Source organism: Periplaneta americana, chromosome 17 (genome assembly GCF_040183065.1).
Source record: "Periplaneta americana isolate PAMFEO1 chromosome 17, P.americana_PAMFEO1_priV1, whole genome shotgun sequence".
Taxonomy (NCBI): domain Eukaryota; kingdom Metazoa; phylum Arthropoda; class Insecta; order Blattodea; family Blattidae; genus Periplaneta; species Periplaneta americana.
Genome location: NC_091133.1, coordinates 7,630,149 through 7,657,003, shown reverse-complemented (window position 1 = coordinate 7,657,003; position 26,855 = coordinate 7,630,149). Strand labels below are relative to the sequence as shown.

The window sequence follows — 26,855 nt, the reverse complement described above, 5'->3', positions numbered from 1 at the left end:
CATTAAGAAATTTGTAGCCGATCACTTGGAACGGCAGGGTAACCGAACTTCAGTCGATGCATTTATAATTATCGGCTATCCGGGAGAGTAAAATCACGCAGGCGATTATTATTGCTCTCAAAACTCACGCAATTTCGCCAGCATACGTACGTCGAACCCCTAACTGCCCACCGATACTAAATTCCAACACACGACTCGCATACGTTGTGTTATACTGTATTTCTAATTTTTAAGGCCAAATGCACGACATACTGTCAAGAATGAAAGAAAAACAATAATAGAATTGCCCTGAAATTCCTTATATTGTTGCGAATTCGATCTCAACCTAATTCCAAGAAGCTACCGCATATATGAGTCCTACATGTTCATCTCAGTCAAAGGGCCAGGCCAGGCCAGGCCACTAAGTTAGATCGGATATGATGAACATTTTTTCTACCTCAGCTCAGGCAAAAACCCAAGAAAGTCGCAAATACGACATCACATTCGGATATAATCCGAAAACCCAACAACAATGAATACCTCCATCACACCATATCAGCTAAACGCCCATCAAGGAAATTCAGAGATCAACAGAATTTCATCTTGGACAATAGGCTGAGGAACAGTCCCATATACTACACTTCGATCTTAGCCAAAAGACCGAGAAGAAAAACCGATCACGTGCCGTCGGGATCTATTTAATTCTACAACAGCACCTGCCATATGCGGGTTATTAACAAACTCCGCTCCATTTAGATATACAGTTCGATACACCATCTTCTAAAGGGACTCTCGCTAAAGCTGTACTGCCATATCTTTCGAATAGAGTGCGCATACCATTTGTATTTCAATTAATCACAATACAGATTATAAATTGTAATGACGTGTGTCTAAATTACGTACACCTGCCCTCTAGCGAATGCTGTCGGAGTTATTCTCGCGCAAGTACACTGAACTTGCTACTGCTGCCTACGATAGGCCGATGTTACATTCCTCGCATTAATTCTTAATATAGCGATCGAAAACTATCTAACCGCGGTTGCCGCACCTATAGAAACGGCAATCATATCCTTAAATAATGAACTTTTTGTGATAAAGGAAAAAGAAAAGAAAGAGACAGAGATCAGCTTAATTTCATTCAAGCGGAGCGACAGCACGGAAACTAGCGTCCAGCTCTTGAGACAACTAGTCAAACAACAGATGGTAACTACACAGAATTTACTGCATTGCAACATTCATTGTGTTATTATAGCAGTAGTGTCAGATTTGTAAGCTCCAATACCGTTTGTGGAGCTAGATCGGAGCATGAACTTGCTTGTGTCTGTGGAAACACCGGAGCACGAAACCCGTCTAGTGGAGCGCTCAGCTCCGTTTAGTCCCTGTCTGACATCGCTGTATTATAGTTTCTATGAACCATATTTCCGAAGTGTTGAGCTATGAGCACTTAAGCGCTCGCAATACTTTGCCACTACGCAGCGAATATTCACCGACATTTAAAGCACTCGTTCACACTATTTTTCGCATAGATTTCCCAATTATGCCTGTGACAATCATAGCTTCAGAATTACTGAGCGATTCATTCATCCCAACAACCAACGTTAACCCGTGCCCACAAATATAAATTCATTGTCCAACTTCAACTCCTTTCACAACATCCCCGCCTACACAAGTCACTCACTATAGGAATAATATTAGGCTTCTCTATTCATTTCGCAAATTGCCATAAACTACAATATAATATTACTTCGCATCTCTTTTTATCGTCTCACATAAACCGTTTCAGCTTGCAAAGTTTCTTCAGATTTTAGATTTAACTAATTTAATTTTCAATTGTCTGGAACGGCTGTTAACTTCGTCTGTAGCTTTCCCCACAGCGGAGACGTGACGCTTCATTCCGAGAAAAACTACTATATTACCTACAATAATTGAAATTATGTTGAATATGACCCGCTCTGCTCCAGTCGAACACAATATCACTACATCACAAATCCAAACGGTGGCGAGGTAAGGTACAACGTTTTTAGAATAATGGAATTATTCGTTACTAGATGTTCATTTTAATCAGTCTGTATGGTGGCAATGTGATGTATCTCCGTAGGGAAAAGGCTGCGGATATGAGCACATGTAATCAAATTGTTCCTTCCGCTGTAGTGAATGAGAATATTTGAGATTTATTTGTGGCGAGGTGTAGAAGATTATGTTACAGTGTCCATAATATTAAAATACTTTTCTCTTGAGCCTACCTGTTCAGAGGATCGGTCATTGCTGCTGTACTTCGAATTTTGTACCGTTCATTTAATCTCCTTAATGCTGCTACATATTCCTTCGCACAAACACACTTTCAATACTTGTATCGTACAATAAATACATCTGATATCGCAGAGAATTAATACGAAACATAAAGTTCCGCCAAGCATCCGCAGCCATCTTACATAATTTTATTGCCGTACATATATACATACACAAATACAACACTACATGATAGCGATTAAATGGGCCGATCCCGGAAGCACTGCAATACCGGGCCAACCCGTGACAGAGGTGGAGCAAGCTCCTAGCACTCCGTCATTTTCCAAAAATCAGTTTAATATTCTGGTCCTGCAATGCAGGACGTATCAGATATTAAGCTGATAAGAACAGATACTACACTTTGATCTTAGCCAAAAGGCCGAGAAGCGATGCCAAACGACGCCCGTCGCGACACAATTAATCTTACAACGACGCCTGTCACAGACGGGACGCGAACTTATCCCGCTGGCCTCAGAAATTAAATTCATTACAAAATATCATAGCAAGACTCTCTGAACAGAACTACTATCGTCTCATGCGCATTCAGAGTGCGCACTTCACCTGCATTCGGATATCAAGTAAAATTAATTACGAAATACAATGAATTATTATGCCACGCGTGCACATTACGTGTGTCTGCCATCTAGCGCCTGCTGTTGGCGTTACCCTCGCTCATAATACGCCAGCATCCCTATTAAACTAGGTCCCGCGCCGTGGTCTAAGACATCCTCCCTAGGATTCCCGTCATGGAATCCGGGCTATTCCGAGTACTCATGGCTTCGGCCAGTGTATGGGACCGGTGCCCACCCAGCATCGTGGTGCACTTGGGGAGCTACGATAGGTGGCGAAATAAAGCCAGCTCTATAACGGCTGGGGGATTCATCGTGCTAACCACACGATACTTCCATTTTGGTTTCATGATCGTCCACCTCTGCTTCGGCATGTTGACGTGAGTTCAGCAGCCGGTTGCTCGGTCATGGTCCTTCATGGTCTGTCGTGCCACGGATTAGTATATAACGACTAGACTATGATCAACACGAACATTTATACCGCTATGATGCATGCTGTAGGCTACTAAATCAACAATAATATTTACAACGCATCCAAGTGCTGATGTAAGAGGCTAGGTCTCCTCGGCTCTTTCTTCTTCATTTCAAATGGGTAACATGACGTCCTCAAACATTCATTTCAAAACGATTCCCAATCTGAACAAAAGCATATTATTAAGTTTCTACCTAACGTTATTAGTACTCTAAACTCAGCGTGTCTGGAAAATACGTATGTACACGTGATCTCCCATGTTCCATATCAACTATTTCTTACATAACGGCAGTACAGGTTCAGATCGTTACCACCAAATTAACAAACGTTCCCACATTACAAGCGCACACATTCATTCACTTCTTCTCAGACATCATATTCATTTCCTGTATAATTACGTACATTAAGTACATGTATACTAAGAATTCTGATTACAGTTACAAATTTTACGATTTAAATGCATTTATGTCATTTTTCTTTTCACAAATTCTCATCAAATTGCTCCTCACAACTGGTAACAAATATTAAATCATTTTTAGTATTTCCAATGACAGTCAATCTATCCTTCCCCATTTCCAGTTTAATACTGTGCACACCACTCTTCTTCTCCTCTTCGTCACCGTCTTCTTCTTCTATTTATCAATTCCGCTATAATGCCACAGTAACGAGCTTGGCGTACCCTGACCAACCACGGAACACCTGACATGATTCTTTCTTGTTCGCAGGGACGAGAAGTCTGTATTTTTTCTCAACGCAGCTATTCTGTTTTAAACAGGGATGTCTATGGCTTCCGAAACTGCATGTCATTAAAAATTCTCACATTAAGAAATTTGTAGCCGATCACTTGGAACGGCAGGGTAACCGAACTTCAGTCGATGCATTTATAATTATCGGCTATCCGGGAGAGTAAAATCACGCAGGCGATTATTATTGCTCTCAAAACTCACGCAATTTCGCCAGCATACGTACGTCGAACCCCTAACTGCCCACCGATACTAAATTCCAACACACGACTCGCATACGTTGTGTTATACTGTATTTCTAATTTTTAAGGCCAAATGCACGACATACTGTCAAGAATGAAAGAAAAACAATAATAGAATTGCCCTGAAATTCCTTATATTGTTGCGAATTCGATCTCAACCTAATTCCAAGAAGCTACCGCATATATGAGTCCTACATGTTCATCTCAGTCAAAGGGCCAGGCCAGGCCAGGCCACTAAGTTAGATCGGATATGATGAACATTTTTTCTACCTCAGCTCAGGCAAAAACCCAAGAAAGTCGCAAATACGACATCACATTCGGATATAATCCGAAAACCCAACAACAATGAATACCTCCATCACACCATATCAGCTAAACGCCCATCAAGGAAATTCAGAGATCAACAGAATTTCATCTTGGACAATAGGCTGAGGAACAGTCCCATATACTACACTTCGATCTTAGCCAAAAGACCGAGAAGAAAAACCGATCACGTGCCGTCGGGATCTATTTAATTCTACAACAGCACCTGCCATATGCGGATTATTAACAAACTCCGCTCCATTTAGATATACAGTTCGATACACCATCTTCTAAAGGGACTCTCGCTAAAGCTGTACTGCCATATCTTTCGAATAGAGTGCGCATACCATTTGTATTTCAATTAATCACAATACAGATTATAAATTGTAATGACGTGTGTCTAAATTACGTACACCTGCCCTCTAGCGAATGCTGTCGGAGTTATTCTCGCGCAAGTACAGTGAACTTGCTACTGCTGCCTACGATAGGCCGATGTTACATTCCTCGCATTAATTCTTAATATAGCGATCGAAAACTATCTAACCGCGGTTGCCGCACCTATAGAAACGGCAATCATATCCTTAAATAATGAACTTTTTGTGATAAAGGAAAAAGAAAAGAAAGAGACAGAGATCAGCTTAATTTCATTCAAGCGGAGCGACAGCACGGAAACTAGCGTCCAGCTCTTGAGACAACTAGTCAAACAACAGATGGTAACTACACAGAATTTACTGCATTGCAACATTCATTGTGTTATTATAGCAGTAGTGTCAGATTTGTAAGCTCCAATACCGTTTGTGGAGCTAGATCGGAGCATGAACTTGCTTGTGTCTGTGGAAACACCGGAGCACGAAACCCGTCTAGTGGAGCGCTCAGCTCCGTTTAGTCCCTGTCTGACATCGCTGTATTATAGTTTCTATGAACCATATTTCCGAAGTGTTGAGCTATGAGCACTTAAGCGCTCGCAATACTTTGCCACTACGCAGCGAATATTCACCGACATTTAAAGCACTCGTTCACACTATTTTTCGCATAGATTTCCCAATTATGCCTGTGACAATCATAGCTTCAGAATTACTGAGCGATTCATTCATCCCAACAACCAACGTTAACCCGTGCCCACAAATATAAATTCATTGTCCAACTTCAACTCCTTTCACAACATCCCCGCCTACACAAGTCACTCACTATAGGAATAATATTAGGCTTCTCTATTCATTTCGCAAATTGCCATAAACTACAATATAATATTACTTCGCATCTCTTTTTATCGTCTCACATAAACCGTTTCAGCTTGCAAAGTTTCTTCAGATTTTAGATTTAACTAATTTAATTTTCAATTGTCTGGAACGGCTGTTAACTTCGTCTGTAGCTTTCCCCACAGCGGAGACGTGACGCTTCATTCCGAGAAAAACTACTATATTACCTACAATAATTGAAATTATGTTGAATATGACCCGCTCTGCTCCAGTCGAACACAATATCACTACATCACAAATCCAAACGGTGGCGAGGTAAGGTACAACGTTTTTAGAATAATGGAATTATTCGTTACTAGATGTTCATTTTAATCAGTCTGTATGGTGGCAATGTGATGTATCTCCGTAGGGAAAAGGCTGCGGATATGAGCACATGTAATCAAATTGTTCCTTCCGCTGTAGTGAATGAGAATATTTGAGATTTATTTGTGGCGAGGTGTAGAAGATTATGTTACAGTGTCCATAATATTAAAATACTTTTCTCTTGAGCCTACCTGTTCAGAGGATCGGTCATTGCTGCTGTACTTCGAATTTTGTACCGTTCATTTAATCTCCTTAATGCTGCTACATATTCCTTCGCACAAACACACTTTCAATACTTGTATCGTACAATAAATACATCTGATATCGCAGAGAATTAATACGAAACATAAAGTTCCGCCAAGCATCCGCAGCCATCTTACATAATTTTATTGCCGTACATATATACATACACAAATACAACACTACATGATAGCGATTAAATGGGCCGATCCCGGAAGCACTGCAATACCGGGCCAACCCGTGACAGAGGTGGAGCAAGCTCCTAGCACTCCGTCATTTTCCAAAAATCAGTTTAATATTCTGGTCCTGCAATGCAGGACGTATCAGATATTAAGCTGATAAGAACAGATACTACACTTTGATCTTAGCCAAAAGGCCGAGAAGCGATGCCAAACGACGCCCGTCGCGACACAATTAATCTTACAACGACGCCTGTCACAGACGGGACGCGAACTTATCCCGCTGGCCTCAGAAATTAAATTCATTACAAAATATCATAGCAAGACTCTCTGAACAGAACTACTATCGTCTCATGCGCATTCAGAGTGCGCACTTCACCTGCATTCGGATATCAAGTAAAATTAATTACGAAATACAATGAATTATTATGCCACGCGTGCACATTACGTGTGTCTGCCATCTAGCGCCTGCTGTTGGCGTTACCCTCGCTCATAATACGCCAGCATCCCTATTAAACTAGGTCCCGCGCCGTGGTCTAAGACATCCTCCCTAGGATTCCCGTCATGGAATCCGGGCTATTCCGAGTACTCATGGCTTCGGCCAGTGTATGGGACCGGTGCCCACCCAGCATCGTGGTGCACTTGGGGAGCTACGATAGGTGGCGAAATAAAGCCAGCTCTATAACGGCTGGGGGATTCATCGTGCTAACCACACGATACTTCCATTTTGGTTTCATGATCGTCCACCTCTGCTTCGGCATGTTGACGTGAGTTCAGCAGCCGGTTGCTCGGTCATGGTCCTTCATGGTCTGTCGTGCCACGGATTAGTATATAACGACTAGACTATGATCAACACGAACATTTATACCGCTATGATGCATGCTGTAGGCTACTAAATCAACAATAATATTTACAACGCATCCAAGTGCTGATGTAAGAGGCTAGGTCTCCTCGGCTCTTTCTTCTTCATTTCAAATGGGTAACATGACGTCCTCAAACATTCATTTCAAAACGATTCCCAATCTGAACAAAAGCATATTATTAAGTTTCTACCTAACGTTATTAGTACTCTAAACTCAGCGTGTCTGGAAAATACGTATGTACACGTGATCTCCCATGTTCCATATCAACTATTTCTTACATAACGGCAGTACAGGTTCAGATCGTTACCACCAAATTAACAAACGTTCCCACATTACAAGCGCACACATTCATTCACTTCTTCTCAGACATCATATTCATTTCCTGTATAATTACGTACATTAAGTACATGTATACTAAGAATTCTGATTACAGTTACAAATTTTACGATTTAAATGCATTTATGTCATTTTTCTTTTCACAAATTCTCATCAAATTGCTCCTCACAACTGGTAACAAATATTAAATCATTTTTAGTATTTCCAATGACAGTCAATCTATCCTTCCCCATTTCCAGTTTAATACTGTGCACACCACTCTTCTTCTCCTCTTCGTCACCGTCTTCTTCTTCTATTTATCAATTCCGCTATAATGCCACAGTAACGAGCTTGGCGTACCCTGACCAACCACGGAACACCTGACATGATTCTTTCTTGTTCGCAGGGACGAGAAGTCTGTATTTTTTCTCAACGCAGCTATTCTGTTTTAAACAGGGATGTCTATGGCTTCCGAAACTGCATGTCATTAAAAATTCTCACATTAAGAAATTTGTAGCCGATCACTTGGAACGGCAGGGTAACCGAACTTCAGTCGATGCATTTATAATTATCGGCTATCCGGGAGAGTAAAATCACGCAGGCGATTATTATTGCTCTCAAAACTCACGCAATTTCGCCAGCATACGTACGTCGAACCCCTAACTGCCCACCGATACTAAATTCCAACACACGACTCGCATACGTTGTGTTATACTGTATTTCTAATTTTTAAGGCCAAATGCACGACATACTGTCAAGAATGAAAGAAAAACAATAATAGAATTGCCCTGAAATTCCTTATATTGTTGCGAATTCGATCTCAACCTAATTCCAAGAAGCTACCGCATATATGAGTCCTACATGTTCATCTCAGTCAAAGGGCCAGGCCAGGCCAGGCCACTAAGTTAGATCGGATATGATGAACATTTTTTCTACCTCAGCTCAGGCAAAAACCCAAGAAAGTCGCAAATACGACATCACATTCGGATATAATCCGAAAACCCAACAACAATGAATACCTCCATCACACCATATCAGCTAAACGCCCATCAAGGAAATTCAGAGATCAACAGAATTTCATCTTGGACAATAGGCTGAGGAACAGTCCCATATACTACACTTCGATCTTAGCCAAAAGACCGAGAAGAAAAACCGATCACGTGCCGTCGGGATCTATTTAATTCTACAACAGCACCTGCCATATGCGGGTTATTAACAAACTCCGCTCCATTTAGATATACAGTTCGATACACCATCTTCTAAAGGGACTCTCGCTAAAGCTGTACTGCCATATCTTTCGAATAGAGTGCGCATACCATTTGTATTTCAATTAATCACAATACAGATTATAAATTGTAATGACGTGTGTCTAAATTACGTACACCTGCCCTCTAGCGAATGCTGTCGGAGTTATTCTCGCGCAAGTACACTGAACTTGCTACTGCTGCCTACGATAGGCCGATGTTACATTCCTCGCATTAATTCTTAATATAGCGATCGAAAACTATCTAACCGCGGTTGCCGCACCTATAGAAACGGCAATCATATCCTTAAATAATGAACTTTTTGTGATAAAGGAAAAAGAAAAGAAAGAGACAGAGATCAGCTTAATTTCATTCAAGCGGAGCGACAGCACGGAAACTAGCGTCCAGCTCTTGAGACAACTAGTCAAACAACAGATGGTAACTACACAGAATTTACTGCATTGCAACATTCATTGTGTTATTATAGCAGTAGTGTCAGATTTGTAAGCTCCAATACCGTTTGTGGAGCTAGATCGGAGCATGAACTTGCTTGTGTCTGTGGAAACACCGGAGCACGAAACCCGTCTAGTGGAGCGCTCAGCTCCGTTTAGTCCCTGTCTGACATCGCTGTATTATAGTTTCTATGAACCATATTTCCGAAGTGTTGAGCTATGAGCACTTAAGCGCTCGCAATACTTTGCCACTACGCAGCGAATATTCACCGACATTTAAAGCACTCGTTCACACTATTTTTCGCATAGATTTCCCAATTATGCCTGTGACAATCATAGCTTCAGAATTACTGAGCGATTCATTCATCCCAACAACCAACGTTAACCCGTGCCCACAAATATAAATTCATTGTCCAACTTCAACTCCTTTCACAACATCCCCGCCTACACAAGTCACTCACTATAGGAATAATATTAGGCTTCTCTATTCATTTCGCAAATTGCCATAAACTACAATATAATATTACTTCGCATCTCTTTTTATCGTCTCACATAAACCGTTTCAGCTTGCAAAGTTTCTTCAGATTTTAGATTTAACTAATTTAATTTTCAATTGTCTGGAACGGCTGTTAACTTCGTCTGTAGCTTTCCCCACAGCGGAGACGTGACGCTTCATTCCGAGAAAAACTACTATATTACCTACAATAATTGAAATTATGTTGAATATGACCCGCTCTGCTCCAGTCGAACACAATATCACTACATCACAAATCCAAACGGTGGCGAGGTAAGGTACAACGTTTTTAGAATAATGGAATTATTCGTTACTAGATGTTCATTTTAATCAGTCTGTATGGTGGCAATGTGATGTATCTCCGTAGGGAAAAGGCTGCGGATATGAGCACATGTAATCAAATTGTTCCTTCCGCTGTAGTGAATGAGAATATTTGAGATTTATTTGTGGCGAGGTGTAGAAGATTATGTTACAGTGTCCATAATATTAAAATACTTTTCTCTTGAGCCTACCTGTTCAGAGGATCGGTCATTGCTGCTGTACTTCGAATTTTGTACCGTTCATTTAATCTCCTTAATGCTGCTACATATTCCTTCGCACAAACACACTTTCAATACTTGTATCGTACAATAAATACATCTGATATCGCAGAGAATTAACACGAAACATAAAGTTCCGCCAAGCATCCGCAGCCATCTTACATAATTTTATTGCCGTACATATATACATACACAAATACAACACTACATGATAGCGATTAAATGGGCCGATCCCGGAAGCACTGCAATACCGGGCCAACCCGTGACAGAGGTGGAGCAAGCTCCTAGCACTCCGTCATTTTCCAAAAATCAGTTTAATATTCTGGTCCTGCAATGCAGGACGTATCAGATATTAAGCTGATAAGAACAGATACTACACTTTGATCTTAGCCAAAAGGCCGAGAAGCGATGCCAAACGACGCCCGTCGCGACACAATTAATCTTACAACGACGCCTGTCACAGACGGGACGCGAACTTATCCCGCTGGCCTCAGAAATTAAATTCATTACAAAATATCATAGCAAGACTCTCTGAACAGAACTACTATCGTCTCATGCGCATTCAGAGTGCGCACTTCACCTGCATTCGGATATCAAGTAAAATTAATTACGAAATACAATGAATTATTATGCCACGCGTGCACATTACGTGTGTCTGCCATCTAGCGCCTGCTGTTGGCGTTACCCTCGCTCATAATACGCCAGCATCCCTATTAAACTAGGTCCCGCGCCGTGGTCTAAGACATCCTCCCTAGGATTCCCGTCATGGAATCCGGGCTATTCCGAGTACTCATGGCTTCGGCCAGTGTATGGGACCGGTGCCCACCCAGCATCGTGGTGCACTTGGGGAGCTACGATAGGTGGCGAAATAAAGCCAGCTCTATAACGGCTGGGGGATTCATCGTGCTAACCACACGATACTTCCATTTTGGTTTCATGATCGTCCACCTCTGCTTCGGCATGTTGACGTGAGTTCAGCAGCCGGTTGCTCGGTCATGGTCCTTCATGGTCTGTCGTGCCACGGATTAGTATATAACGACTAGACTATGATCAACACGAACATTTATACCGCTATGATGCATGCTGTAGGCTACTAAATCAACAATAATATTTACAACGCATCCAAGTGCTGATGTAAGAGGCTAGGTCTCCTCGGCTCTTTCTTCTTCATTTCAAATGGGTAACATGACGTCCTCAAACATTCATTTCAAAACGATTCCCAATCTGAACAAAAGCATATTATTAAGTTTCTACCTAACGTTATTAGTACTCTAAACTCAGCGTGTCTGGAAAATACGTATGTACACGTGATCTCCCATGTTCCATATCAACTATTTCTTACATAACGGCAGTACAGGTTCAGATCGTTACCACCAAATTAACAAACGTTCCCACATTACAAGCGCACACATTCATTCACTTCTTCTCAGACATCATATTCATTTCCTGTATAATTACGTACATTAAGTACATGTATACTAAGAATTCTGATTACAGTTACAAATTTTACGATTTAAATGCATTTATGTCATTTTTCTTTTCACAAATTCTCATCAAATTGCTCCTCACAACTGGTAACAAATATTAAATCATTTTTAGTATTTCCAATGACAGTCAATCTATCCTTCCCCATTTCCAGTTTAATACTGTGCACACCACTCTTCTTCTCCTCTTCGTCACCGTCTTCTTCTTCTATTTATCAATTCCGCTATAATGCCACAGTAACGAGCTTGGCGTACCCTGACCAACCACGGAACACCTGACATGATTCTTTCTTGTTCGCAGGGACGAGAAGTCTGTATTTTTTCTCAACGCAGCTATTCTGTTTTAAACAGGGATGTCTATGGCTTCCGAAACTGCATGTCATTAAAAATTCTCACATTAAGAAATTTGTAGCCGATCACTTGGAACGGCAGGGTAACCGAACTTCAGTCGATGCATTTATAATTATCGGCTATCCGGGAGAGTAAAATCACGCAGGCGATTATTATTGCTCTCAAAACTCACGCAATTTCGCCAGCATACGTACGTCGAACCCCTAACTGCCCACCGATACTAAATTCCAACACACGACTCGCATACGTTGTGTTATACTGTATTTCTAATTTTTAAGGCCAAATGCACGACATACTGTCAAGAATGAAAGAAAAACAATAATAGAATTGCCCTGAAATTCCTTATATTGTTGCGAATTCGATCTCAACCTAATTCCAAGAAGCTACCGCATATATGAGTCCTACATGTTCATCTCAGTCAAAGGGCCAGGCCAGGCCAGGCCACTAAGTTAGATCGGATATGATGAACATTTTTTCTACCTCAGCTCAGGCAAAAACCCAAGAAAGTCGCAAATACGACATCACATTCGGATATAATCCGAAAACCCAACAACAATGAATACCTCCATCACACCATATCAGCTAAACGCCCATCAAGGAAATTCAGAGATCAACAGAATTTCATCTTGGACAATAGGCTGAGGAACAGTCCCATATACTACACTTCGATCTTAGCCAAAAGACCGAGAAGAAAAACCGATCACGTGCCGTCGGGATCTATTTAATTCTACAACAGCACCTGCCATATGCGGGTTATTAACAAACTCCGCTCCATTTAGATATACAGTTCGATACACCATCTTCTAAAGGGACTCTCGCTAAAGCTGTACTGCCATATCTTTCGAATAGAGTGCGCAAACCATTTGTATTTCAATTAATCACAATACAGATTATAAATTGTAATGACGTGTGTCTAAATTACGTACACCTGCCCTCTAGCGAATGCTGTCGGAGTTATTCTCGCGCAAGTACACTGAACTTGCTACTGCTGCCTACGATAGGCCGATGTTACATTCCTCGCATTAATTCTTAATATAGCGATCGAAAACTATCTAACCGCGGTTGCCGCACCTATAGAAACGGCAATCATATCCTTAAATAATGAACTTTTTGTGATAAAGGAAAAAGAAAAGAAAGAGACAGAGATCAGCTTAATTTCATTCAAGCGGAGCGACAGCACGGAAACTAGCGTCCAGCTCTTGAGACAACTAGTCAAACAACAGATGGTAACTACACAGAATTTACTGCATTGCAACATTCATTGTGTTATTATAGCAGTAGTGTCAGATTTGTAAGCTCCAATACCGTTTGTGGAGCTAGATCGGAGCATGAACTTGCTTGTGTCTGTGGAAACACCGGAGCACGAAACCCGTCTAGTGGAGCGCTCAGCTCCGTTTAGTCCCTGTCTGACATCGCTGTATTATAGTTTCTATGAACCATATTTCCGAAGTGTTGAGCTATGAGCACTTAAGCGCTCGCAATACTTTGCCACTACGCAGCGAATATTCACCGACATTTAAAGCACTCGTTCACACTATTTTTCGCATAGATTTCCCAATTATGCCTGTGACAATCATAGCTTCAGAATTACTGAGCGATTCATTCATCCCAACAACCAACGTTAACCCGTGCCCACAAATATAAATTCATTGTCCAACTTCAACTCCTTTCACAACATCCCCGCCTACACAAGTCACTCACTATAGGAATAATATTAGGCTTCTCTATTCATTTCGCAAATTGCCATAAACTACAATATAATATTACTTCGCATCTCTTTTTATCGTCTCACATAAACCGTTTCAGCTTGCAAAGTTTCTTCAGATTTTAGATTTAACTAATTTAATTTTCAATTGTCTGGAACGGCTGTTAACTTCGTCTGTAGCTTTCCCCACAGCGGAGACGTGACGCTTCATTCCGAGAAAAACTACTATATTACCTACAATAATTGAAATTATGTTGAATATGACCCGCTCTGCTCCAGTCGAACACAATATCACTACATCACAAATCCAAACGGTGGCGAGGTAAGGTACAACGTTTTTAGAATAATGGAATTATTCGTTACTAGATGTTCATTTTAATCAGTCTGTATGGTGGCAATGTGATGTATCTCCGTAGGGAAAAGGCTGCGGATATGAGCACATGTAATCAAATTGTTCCTTCCGCTGTAGTGAATGAGAATATTTGAGATTTATTTGTGGCGAGGTGTAGAAGATTATGTTACAGTGTCCATAATATTAAAATACTTTTCTCTTGAGCCTACCTGTTCAGAGGATCGGTCATTGCTGCTGTACTTCGAATTTTGTACCGTTCATTTAATCTCCTTAATGCTGCTACATATTCCTTCGCACAAACACACTTTCAATACTTGTATCGTACAATAAATACATCTGATATCGCAGAGAATTAATACGAAACATAAAGTTCCGCCAAGCATCCGCAGCCATCTTACATAATTTTATTGCCGTACATATATACATACACAAATACAACACTACATGATAGCGATTAAATGGGCCGATCCCGGAAGCACTGCAATACCGGGCCAACCCGTGACAGAGGTGGAGCAAGCTCCTAGCACTCCGTCATTTTCCAAAAATCAGTTTAATATTCTGGTCCTGCAATGCAGGACGTATCAGATATTAAGCTGATAAGAACAGATACTACACTTTGATCTTAGCCAAAAGGCCGAGAAGCGATGCCAAACGACGCCCGTCGCGACACAATTAATCTTACAACGACGCCTGTCACAGACGGGACGCGAACTTATCCCGCTGGCCTCAGAAATTAAATTCATTACAAAATATCATAGCAAGACTCTCTGAACAGAACTACTATCGTCTCATGCGCATTCAGAGTGCGCACTTCACCTGCATTCGGATATCAAGTAAAATTAATTACGAAATACAATGAATTATTATGCCACGCGTGCACATTACGTGTGTCTGCCATCTAGTGCCTGCTGTTGGCGTTACCCTCGCTCATAATACGCCAGCATCCCTATTAAACTAGGTCCCGCGCCGTGGTCTAAGACATCCTCCCTAGGATTCCCGTCATGGAATCCGGGCTATTCCGAGTACTCATGGCTTCGGCCAGTGTATGGGACCGGTGCCCACCCAGCATCGTGGTGCACTTGGGGAGCTACGATAGGTGGCGAAATAAAGCCAGCTCTATAACGGCTGGGGGATTCATCGTGCTAACCACACGATACTTCCATTTTGGTTTCATGATCGTCCACCTCTGCTTCGGCATGTTGACGTGAGTTCAGCAGCCGGTTGCTCGGTCATGGTCCTTCATGGTCTGTCGTGCCACGGATTAGTATATAACGACTAGACTATGATCAACACGAACATTTATACCGCTATGATGCATGCTGTAGGCTACTAAATCAACAATAATATTTACAACGCATCCAAGTGCTGATGTAAGAGGCTAGGTCTCCTCGGCTCTTTCTTCTTCATTTCAAATGGGTAACATGACGTCCTCAAACATTCATTTCAAAACGATTCCCAATCTGAACAAAAGCATATTATTAAGTTTCTACCTAACGTTATTAGTACTCTAAACTCAGCGTGTCTGGAAAATACGTATGTACACGTGATCTCCCATGTTCCATATCAACTATTTCTTACATAACGGCAGTACAGGTTCAGATCGTTACCACCAAATTAACAAACGTTCCCACATTACAAGCGCACACATTCATTCACTTCTTCTCAGACATCATATTCATTTCCTGTATAATTACGTACATTAAGTACATGTATACTAAGAATTCTGATTACAGTTACAAATTTTACGATTTAAATGCATTTATGTCATTTTTCTTTTCACAAATTCTCATCAAATTGCTCCTCACAACTGGTAACAAATATTAAATCATTTTTAGTATTTCCAATGACAGTCAATCTATCCTTCCCCATTTCCAGTTTAATACTGTGCACACCACTCTTCTTCTCCTCTTCGTCACCGTCTTCTTCTTCTATTTATCAATTCCGCTATAATGCCACAGTAACGAGCTTGGCGTACCCTGACCAACCACGGAACACCTGACATGATTCTTTCTTGTTCGCAGGGACGAGAAGTCTGTATTTTTTCTCAACGCAGCTATTCTGTTTTAAACAGGGATGTCTATGGCTTCCGAAACTGCATGTCATTAAAAATTCTCACATTAAGAAATTTGTAGCCGATCACTTGGAACGGCAGGGTAACCGAACTTCAGTCGATGCATTTATAATTATCGGCTATCCGGGAGAGTAAAATCACGCAGGCGATTATTATTGCTCTCAAAACTCACGCAATTTCGCCAGCATACGTACGTCGAACCCCTAACTGCCCACCGATACTAAATTCCAACACACGACTCGCATACGTTGTGTTATACTGTATTTCTAATTTTTAAGGCCAAATGCACGACATACTGTCAAGAATGAAAGAAAAACAATAATAGAATTGCCCTGAAATTCCTTATATTGTTGCGAATTCGATCTCAACCTAATTCCAAGAAGCTACCGCATATATGAGTCCTACATGTTCATCTCAGTCAAAGGGCCAGGCCAGGCCAGGCCAGGCCACTAAGTTAGATCGGATATGATGAACATTTTTTCTACCTCAGCTCAGGCAAAAACCCAAGAAAGTCGCAAATACGACATCACATTCGGATATAATCCGAAAACCCAACAACAAAGTTAAGACATATGATGAATACCTCCATCACACCATATCAGCTAAACGCCCATCAAGGAAATTCAGAGATCAACAGAATTTCATCTTGGACAATAGGCTGAGGAACAGTCCCATATACTACACTTCGATCTTAGCCAAAAGACCGAGAAGAAAAACCGATCACGTGCCGTCGGGATCTATTTAATTCTACAACAGCACCTGCCATATGCGGGTTATTAACAAACTCCGCTCCATTTAGATATACAGTTCGATACACCATCTTCTAAAGGGACTCTCGCTAAAGCTGTACTGCCATATCTTTCGAATAGAGTGCGCATACCATTTGTATTTCAATTAATCACAATACAGATTATAAATTGTAATGACGTGTGTCTAAATTACGTACACCTGCCCTCTAGCGAATGCTGTCGGAGTTATTCTCGCGCAAGTACAGTGAACTTGCTACTGCTGCCTACGATAGGCCGATGTTACATTCCTCGCATTAATTCTTAATATAGCGATCGAAAACTATCTAACCGCGGTTGCCGCACCTATAGAAACGGCAATCATATCCTTAAATAATGAACTTTTTGTGATAAAGGAAAAAGAAAAGAAAGAGACAGAGATCAGCTTAATTTCATTCAAGCGGAGCGACAGCACGGAAACTAGCGTCCAGCTCTTGAGACAACTAGTCAAACAACAGATGGTAACTACACAGAATTTACTGCATTGCAACATTCATTGTGTTATTATAGCAGTAGTGTCAGATTTGTAAGCTCCAATACCGTTTGTGGAGCTAGATCGGAGCATGAACTTGCTTGTGTCTGTGGAAACACCGGAGCACGAAACCCGTCTAGTGGAGCGCTCAGCTCCGTTTAGTCCCTGTCTGACATCGCTGTATTATAGTTTCTATGAACCATATTTCCGAAGTGTTGAGCTATGAGCACTTAAGCGCTCGCAATACTTTGCCACTACGCAGCGAATATTCACCGACATTTAAAGCACTCGTTCACACTATTTTTCGCATAGATTTCCCAATTATGCCTGTGACAATCATAGCTTCAGAATTACTGAGCGATTCATTCATCCCAACAACCAACGTTAACCCGTGCCCACAAATATAAATTCATTGTCCAACTTCAACTCCTTTCACAACATCCCCGCCTACACAAGTCACTCACTATAGGAATAATATTAGGCTTCTCTATTCATTTCGCAAATTGCCATAAACTACAATATAATATTACTTCGCATCTCTTTTTATCGTCTCACATAAACCGTTTCAGCTTGCAAAGTTTCTTCAGATTTTAGATTTAACTAATTTAATTTTCAATTGTCTGGAACGGCTGTTAACTTCGTCTGTAGCTTTCCCCACAGCGGAGACGTGACGCTTCATTCCGAGAAAAACTACTATATTACCTACAATAATTGAAATTATGTTGAATATGACCCGCTCTGCTCCAGTCGAACACAATATCACTACATCACAAATCCAAACGGTGGCGAGGTAAGGTACAACGTTTTTAGAATAATGGAATTATTCGTTACTAGATGTTCATTTTAATCAGTCTGTATGGTGGCAATGTGATGTATCTCCGTAGGGAAAAGGCTGCGGATATGAGCACATGTAATCAAATTGTTCCTTCCGCTGTAGTGAATGAGAATATTTGAGATTTATTTGTGGCGAGGTGTAGAAGATTATGTTACAGTGTCCATAATATTAAAATACTTTTCTCTTGAGCCTACCTGTTCAGAGGATCGGTCATTGCTGCTGTACTTCGAATTTTGTACCGTTCATTTAATCTCCTTAATGCTGCTACATATTCCTTCGCACAAACACACTTTCAATACTTGTATCGTACAATAAATACATCTGATATCGCAGAGAATTAATACGAAACATAAAGTTCCGCCAAGCATCCGCAGCCATCTTACATAATTTTATTGCCGTACATATATACATACACAAATACAACACTACATGATAGCGATTAAATGGGCCGATCCCGGAAGCACTGCAATACCGGGCCAACCCGTGACAGAGGTGGAGCAAGCTCCTAGCACTCCGTCATTTTCCAAAAATCAGTTTAATATTCTGGTCCTGCAATGCAGGACGTATCAGATATTAAGCTGATAAGAACAGATACTACACTTTGATCTTAGCCAAAAGGCCGAGAAGCGATGCCAAACGACGCCCGTCGCGACACAATTAATCTTACAACGACGCCTGTCACAGACGGGACGCGAACTTATCCCGCTGGCCTCAGAAATTAAATTCATTACAAAATATCATAGCAAGACTCTCTGAACAGAACTACTATCGTCTCATGCGCATTCAGAGTGCGCACTTCACCTGCATTCGGATATCAAGTAAAATTAATTACGAAATACAATGAATTATTATGCCACGCGTGCACATTACGTGTGTCTGCCATCTAGCGCCTGCTGTTGGCGTTACCCTCGCTCATAATACGCCAGCATCCCTATTAAACTAGGTCCCGCGCCGTGGTCTAAGACATCCTCCCTAGGATTCCCGTCATGGAATCCGGGCTATTCCGAGTACTCATGGCTTCGGCCAGTGTATGGGACCGGTGCCCACCCAGCATCGTGGTGCACTTGGGGAGCTACGATAGGTGGCGAAATAAAGCCAGCTCTATAACGGCTGGGGGATTCATCGTGCTAACCACACGATACTTCCATTTTGGTTTCATGATCGTCCACCTCTGCTTCGGCATGTTGACGTGAGTTCAGCAGCCGGTTGCTCGGTCATGGTCCTTCATGGTCTGTCGTGCCACGGATTAGTATATAACGACTAGACTATGATCAACACGAACATTTATACCGCTATGATGCATGCTGTAGGCTACTAAATCAACAATAATATTTACAACGCATCCAAGTGCTGATGTAAGAGGCTAGGTCTCCTCGGCTCTTTCTTCTTCATTTCAAATGGGTAACATGACGTCCTCAAACATTCATTTCAAAATGATTCCCAATCTGAACAAAAGCATATTATTAAGTTTCTACCTAACGTTATTAGTACTCTAAACTCAGCGTGTCTGGAAAATACGTATGTACACGTGATCTCCCATGTTCCATATCTTACATAACGGCAGTACAGGTTCAGATCGTTACCACCAAATTAACAAACGTTCCCACATTACAAGCGCACACATTCATTCACTTCTTCTCAGACATCATATTCATTTCCTGTATAATTACGTACATTAAGTACATGTATACTAAGAATTCTGATTACAGTTACAAATTTTACGATTTAAATGCATTTATGTCATTTTTCTTTTCACAAATTCTCATCAAATTGCTCCTCACAACTGGTAACAAATATTAAATCATTTTTAGTATTTCCAATGACAGTCAATCTATCCTTCCCCATTTCCAGTTTAATACTGTGCACACCACTCTTCTTCTCCTCTTCGTCACCGTCTTCTTCTTCTATTTATCAATTCCGCTATAATGCCACAGTAACGAGCTTGGCGTACCCTGACCAACCACGGAACACCTGACATGATTCTTTCTTGTTCGCAGGGACGAGAAGTCTGTATTTTTTCTCAACGCAGCTATTCTGTTTTAAACAGGGATGTCTATGGCTTCCGAAACTGCATGTCATTAAAAATTCTCACATTAAGAAATTTGTAGCCGATCACTTGGAACGGCAGGGTAACCGAACTTCAGTCGATGCATTTATAATTATCGGCTATCCGGGAGAGTAAAATCACGCAGGCGATTATTATTGCTCTCAAAACTCACGCAATTTCGCCAGCATACGTACGTCGAACCCCTAACTGCCCACCGATACTAAATTCCAACACACGACTCGCATACGTTGTGTTATACTGTATTTCTAATTTTTAAGGCCAAATGCACGACATACTGTCAAGAATGAAAGAAAAACAATAATAGAATTGCCCTGAAATTCCTTATATTGTTGCGAATTCGATCTCAACCTAATTCCAAGAAGCTACCGCATATATGAGTCCTACATGTTCATCTCAGTCAAAGGGCCAGGCCAGGCCAGGCCACTAAGTTAGATCGGATATGATGAACATTTTTTCTACCTCAGCTCAGGCAAAAACCCAAGAAAGTCGCAAATACGACATCACATTCGGATATAATCCGAAAACCCAACAACAATGAATACCTCCATCACACCATATCAGCTAAACGCCCATCAAGGAAATTCAGAGATCAACAGAATTTCATCTTGGACAATAGGCTGAGGAACAGTCCCATATACTACACTTCGATCTTAGCCAAAAGACCGAGAAGAAAAACCGATCACGTGCCGTCGGGATCTATTTAATTCTACAACAGCACCTGCCATATGCGGGTTATTAACAAACTCCGCTCCATTTAGATATACAGTTCGATACACCATCTTCTAAAGGGACTCTCGCTAAAGCTGTACTGCCATATCTTTCGAATAGAGTGCGCATACCATTTGTATTTCAATTAATCACAATACAGATTATAAATTGTAATAACGTGTGTCTAAATTACGTACACCTGCCCTCTAGCGAATGCTGTCGGAGTTATTCTCGCGCAAGTACAGTGAACTTGCTACTGCTGCCTACGATAGGCCGATGTTACATTCCTCGCATTAATTCTTAATATAGCGATCGAAAACTATCTAACCGCGGTTGCCGCACCTATAGAAACGGCAATCATATCCTTAAATAATGAACTTTTTGTGATAAAGGAAAAAGAAAAGAAAGAGACAGAGATCAGCTTAATTTCATTCAAGCGGAGCGACAGCACGGAAACTAGCGTCCAGCTCTTGAGACAACTAGTCAAACAACAGATGGTAACTACACAGAATTTACTGCATTGCAACATTCATTGTGTTATTATAGCAGTAGTGTCAGATTTGTAAGCTCCAATACCGTTTGTGGAGCTAGATCGGAGCATGAACTTGCTTGTGTCTGTGGAAACACCGGAGCACGAAACCCGTCTAGTGGAGCGCTCAGCTCCGTTTAGTCCCTGTCTGACATCGCTGTATTATAGTTTCTATGAACCATATTTCCGAAGTGTTGAGCTATGAGCACTTAAGCGCTCGCAATACTTTGCCACTACGCAGCGAATATTCACCGACATTTAAAGCACTCGTTCACACTATTTTTCGCATAGATTTCCCAATTATGCCTGTGACAATCATAGCTTCAGAATTACTGAGCGATTCATTCATCCCAACAACCAACGTTAACCCGTGCCCACAAATATAAATTCATTGTCCAACTTCAACTCCTTTCACAACATCCCCGCCTACACAAGTCACTCACTATAGGAATAATATTAGGCTTCTCTATTCATTTCGCAAATTGCCATAAACTACAATATAATATTACTTCGCATCTCTTTTTATCGTCTCACATAAACCGTTTCAGCTTGCAAAGTTTCTTCAGATTTTAGATTTAACTAATTTAATTTTCAATTGTCTGGAACGGCTGTTAACTTCGTCTGTAGCTTTCCCCACAGCGGAGACGTGACGCTTCATTCCGAGAAAAACTACTATATTACCTACAATAATTGAAATTATGTTGAATATGACCCGCTCTGCTCCAGTCGAACACAATATCACTACATCACAAATCCAAACGGTGGCGAGGTAAGGTACAACGTTTTTAGAATAATGGAATTATTCGTTACTAGATGTTCATTTTAATCAGTCTGTATGGTGGCAATGTGATGTATCTCCGTAGGGAAAAGGCTGCGGATATGAGCACATGTAATCAAATTGTTCCTTCCGCTGTAGTGAATGAGAATATTTGAGATTTATTTGTGGCGAGGTGTAGAAGATTATGTTACAGTGTCCATAATATTAAAATACTTTTCTCTTGAGCCTACCTGTTCAGAGGATCGGTCATTGCTGCTGTACTTCGAATTTTGTACCGTTCATTTAATCTCCTTAATGCTGCTACATATTCCTTCGCACAAACACACTTTCAATACTTGTATCGTACAATAAATACATCTGATATCGCAGAGAATTAATACGAAACATAAAGTTCCGCCAAGCATCCGCAGCCATCTTACATAATTTTATTGCCGTACATATATACATACACAAATACAACACTACATGATAGCGATTAAATGGGCCGATCCCGGAAGCACTGCAATACCGGGCCAACCCGTGACAGAGGTGGAGCAAGCTCCTAGCACTCCGTCATTTTCCAAAAATCAGTTTAATATTCTGGTCCTGCAATGCAGGACGTATCAGATATTAAGCTGATAAGAACAGATACTACACTTTGATCTTAGCCAAAAGGCCGAGAAGCGATGCCAAACGACGCCCGTCGCGACACAATTAATCTTACAACGACGCCTGTCACAGACGGGACGCGAACTTATCCCGCTGGCCTCAGAAATTAAATTCATTACAAAATATCATAGCAAGACTCTCTGAACAGAACTACTATCGTCTCATGCGCATTCAGAGTGCGCACTTCACCTGCATTCGGATATCAAGTAAAATTAATTACGAAATACAATGAATTATTATGCCACGCGTGCACATTACGTGTGTCTGCCATCTAGCGCCTGCTGTTGGCGTTACCCTCGCTCATAATACGCCAGCATCCCTATTAAACTAGGTCCCGCGCCGTGGTCTAAGACATCCTCCCTAGGATTCCCGTCATGGAATCCGGGCTATTCCGAGTACTCATGGCTTCGGCCAGTGTATGGGACCGGTGCCCACCCAGCATCGTGGTGCACTTGAGGAGCTACGATAGGTGGCGAAATAAAGCCAGCTCTATAACGGCTGGGGGATTCATCGTGCTAACCACACGATACTTCCATTTTGGTTTCATGATCGTCCACCTCTGCTTCGGCATGTTGACGTGAGTTCAGCAGCCGGTTGCTCGGTCATGGTCCTTCATGGTCTGTCGTGCCACGGATTAGTATATAACGACTAGACTATGATCAACACGAACATTTATACCGCTATGATGCATGCTGTAGGCTACTAAATCAACAATAATATTTACAACGCATCCAAGTGCTGATGTAAGAGGCTAGGTCTCCTCGGCTCTTTCTTCTTCATTTCAAATGGGTAACATGACGTCCTCAAACATTCATTTCAAAATGATTCCCAATCTGAACAAAAGCATATTATTAAGTTTCTACCTAACGTTATTAGTACTCTAAACTCAGCGTGTCTGGAAAATACGTATGTACACGTGATCTCCCATGTTCCATATCTTACATAACGGCAGTACAGGTTCAGATCGTTACCACCAAATTAACAAACGTTCCCACATTACAAGCGCACACATTCATTCACTTCTTCTCAGACATCATATTCATTTCCTGTATAATTACGTACATTAAGTACATGTATACTAAGAATTCTGATTACAGTTACAAATTTTACGATTTAAATGCATTTATGTCATTTTTCTTTTCACAAATTCTCATCAAATTGCTCCTCACAACTGGTAACAAATATTAAATCATTTTTAGTATTTCCAATGACAGTCAATCTATCCTTCCCCATTTCCAGTTTAATACTGTGCACACCACTCTTCTTCTCCTCTTCGTCACCGTCTTCTTCTTCTATTTATCAATTCCGCTATAATGCCACAGTAACGAGCTTGGCGTACCCTGACCAACCACGGAACACCTGACATGATTCTTTCTTGTTCGCAGGGACGAGAAGTCTGTATTTTTTCTCAACGCAGCTATTCTGTTTTAAACAGGGATGTCTATGGCTTCCGAAACTGCATGTCATTAAAAATTCTCACATTAAGAAATTTGTAGCCGATCACTTGGAACGGCAGGGTAACCGAACTTCAGTCGATGCATTTATAATTATCGGCTATCCGGGAGAGTAAAATCACGCAGGCGATTATTATTGCTCTCAAAACTCACGCAATTTCGCCAGCATACGTACGTCGAACCCCTAACTGCCCACCGATACTAAATTCCAACACACGACTCGCATACGTTGTGTTATACTGTATTTCTAATTTTTAAGGCCAAATGCACGACATACTGTCAAGAATGAAAGAAAAACAATAATAGAATTGCCCTGAAATTCCTTATATTGTTGCGAATTCGATCTCAACCTAATTCCAAGAAGCTACCGCATATATGAGTCCTACATGTTCATCTCAGTCAAAGGGCCAGGCCAGGCCAGGCCACTAAGTTAGATCGGATATGATGAACATTTTTTCTACCTCAGCTCAGGCAAAAACCCAAGAAAGTCGCAAATACGACATCACATTCGGATATAATCCGAAAACCCAACAACAATGAATACCTCCATCACACCATATCAGCTAAACGCCCATCAAGGAAATTCAGAGATCAACAGAATTTCATCTTGGACAATAGGCTGAGGAACAGTCCCATATACTACACTTCGATCTTAGCCAAAAGACCGAGAAGAAAAACCGATCACGTGCCGTCGGGATCTATTTAATTCTACAACAGCACCTGCCATATGCGGATTATTAACAAACTCCGCTCCATTTAGATATACAGTTCGATACACCATCTTCTAAAGGGACTCTCGCTAAAGCTGTACTGCCATATCTTTCGAATAGAGTGCGCATACCATTTGTATTTCAATTAATCACAATACAGATTATAAATTGTAATAACGTGTGTCTAAATTACGTACACCTGCCCTCTAGCGAATGCTGTCGGAGTTATTCTCGCGCAAGTACAGTGAACTTGCTACTGCTGCCTACGATAGGCCGATGTTACATTCCTCGCATTAATTCTTAATATAGCGATCGAAAACTATCTAACCGCGGTTGCCGCACCTATAGAAACGGCAATCATATCCTTAAATAATGAACTTTTTGTGATAAAGGAAAAAGAAAAGAAAGAGACAGAGATCAGCTTAATTTCATTCAAGCGGAGCGACAGCACGGAAACTAGCGTCCAGCTCTTGAGACAACTAGTCAAACAACAGATGGTAACTACACAGAATTTACTGCATTGCAACATTCATTGTGTTATTATAGCAGTAGTGTCAGATTTGTAAGCTCCAATACCGTTTGTGGAGCTAGATCGGAGCATGAACTTGCTTGTGTCTGTGGAAACACCGGAGCACGAAACCCGTCTAGTGGAGCGCTCAGCTCCGTTTAGTCCCTGTCTGACATCGCTGTATTATAGTTTCTATGAACCATATTTCCGAAGTGTTGAGCTATGAGCACTTAAGCGCTCGCAATACTTTGCCACTACGCAGCGAATATTCACCGACATTTAAAGCACTCGTTCACACTATTTTTCGCATAGATTTCCCAATTATGCCTGTGACAATCATAGCTTCAGAATTACTGAGCGATTCATTCATCCCAACAACCAACGTTAACCCGTGCCCACAAATATAAATTCATTGTCCAACTTCAACTCCTTTCACAACATCCCCGCCTACACAAGTCACTCACTATAGGAATAATATTAGGCTTCTCTATTCATTTCGCAAATTGCCATAAACTACAATATAATATTACTTCGCATCTCTTTTTATCGTCTCACATAAACCGTTTCAGCTTGCAAAGTTTCTTCAGATTTTAGATTTAACTAATTTAATTTTCAATTGTCTGGAACGGCTGTTAACTTCGTCTGTAGCTTTCCCCACAGCGGAGACGTGACGCTTCATTCCGAGAAAAACTACTATATTACCTACAATAATTGAAATTATGTTGAATATGACCCGCTCTGCTCCAGTCGAACACAATATCACTACATCACAAATCCAAACGGTGGCGAGGTAAGGTACAACGTTTTTAGAATAATGGAATTATTCGTTACTAGATGTTCATTTTAATCAGTCTGTATGGTGGCAATGTGATGTATCTCCGTAGGGAAAAGG

At 41.1% G+C, this 26,855-nt stretch overlaps 6 non-coding genes across 6 annotated transcripts; all 6 read right to left on the bottom strand.

The window, feature by feature from the left end:
• Positions 1 to 2,466: 2,466 nt before the first annotated feature.
• On the bottom strand, positions 2,467 to 2,659 carry LOC138693510 (U2 spliceosomal RNA). The gene has a single exon (XR_011330349.1). It is a non-coding gene; the product is annotated as a U2 spliceosomal RNA (small nuclear RNA).
• A 3,935-nt stretch (positions 2,660 to 6,594) lies between these two features.
• On the bottom strand, positions 6,595 to 6,787 carry LOC138693509 (U2 spliceosomal RNA). The gene has a single exon (XR_011330348.1). It is a non-coding gene; the product is annotated as a U2 spliceosomal RNA (small nuclear RNA).
• Positions 6,788 to 10,722: 3,935 nt separating this feature from the next.
• LOC138693507 (U2 spliceosomal RNA) lies at positions 10,723 to 10,915 on the bottom strand. The gene has a single exon (XR_011330347.1). It is a non-coding gene; the product is annotated as a U2 spliceosomal RNA (small nuclear RNA).
• Positions 10,916 to 14,850: 3,935 nt separating this feature from the next.
• LOC138693506 (U2 spliceosomal RNA) lies at positions 14,851 to 15,043 on the bottom strand. Its single transcript, XR_011330346.1, has one exon. It is a non-coding gene; the product is annotated as a U2 spliceosomal RNA (small nuclear RNA).
• Positions 15,044 to 18,998: 3,955 nt separating this feature from the next.
• LOC138693505 (U2 spliceosomal RNA) lies at positions 18,999 to 19,191 on the bottom strand. The gene has a single exon (XR_011330345.1). It is a non-coding gene; the product is annotated as a U2 spliceosomal RNA (small nuclear RNA).
• Positions 19,192 to 23,117: 3,926 nt separating this feature from the next.
• Positions 23,118 to 23,310, bottom strand: LOC138693504 (U2 spliceosomal RNA). Its single transcript, XR_011330344.1, has one exon. It is a non-coding gene; the product is annotated as a U2 spliceosomal RNA (small nuclear RNA).
• Between the last annotated feature and the right edge of the window lie 3,545 nt (positions 23,311 to 26,855).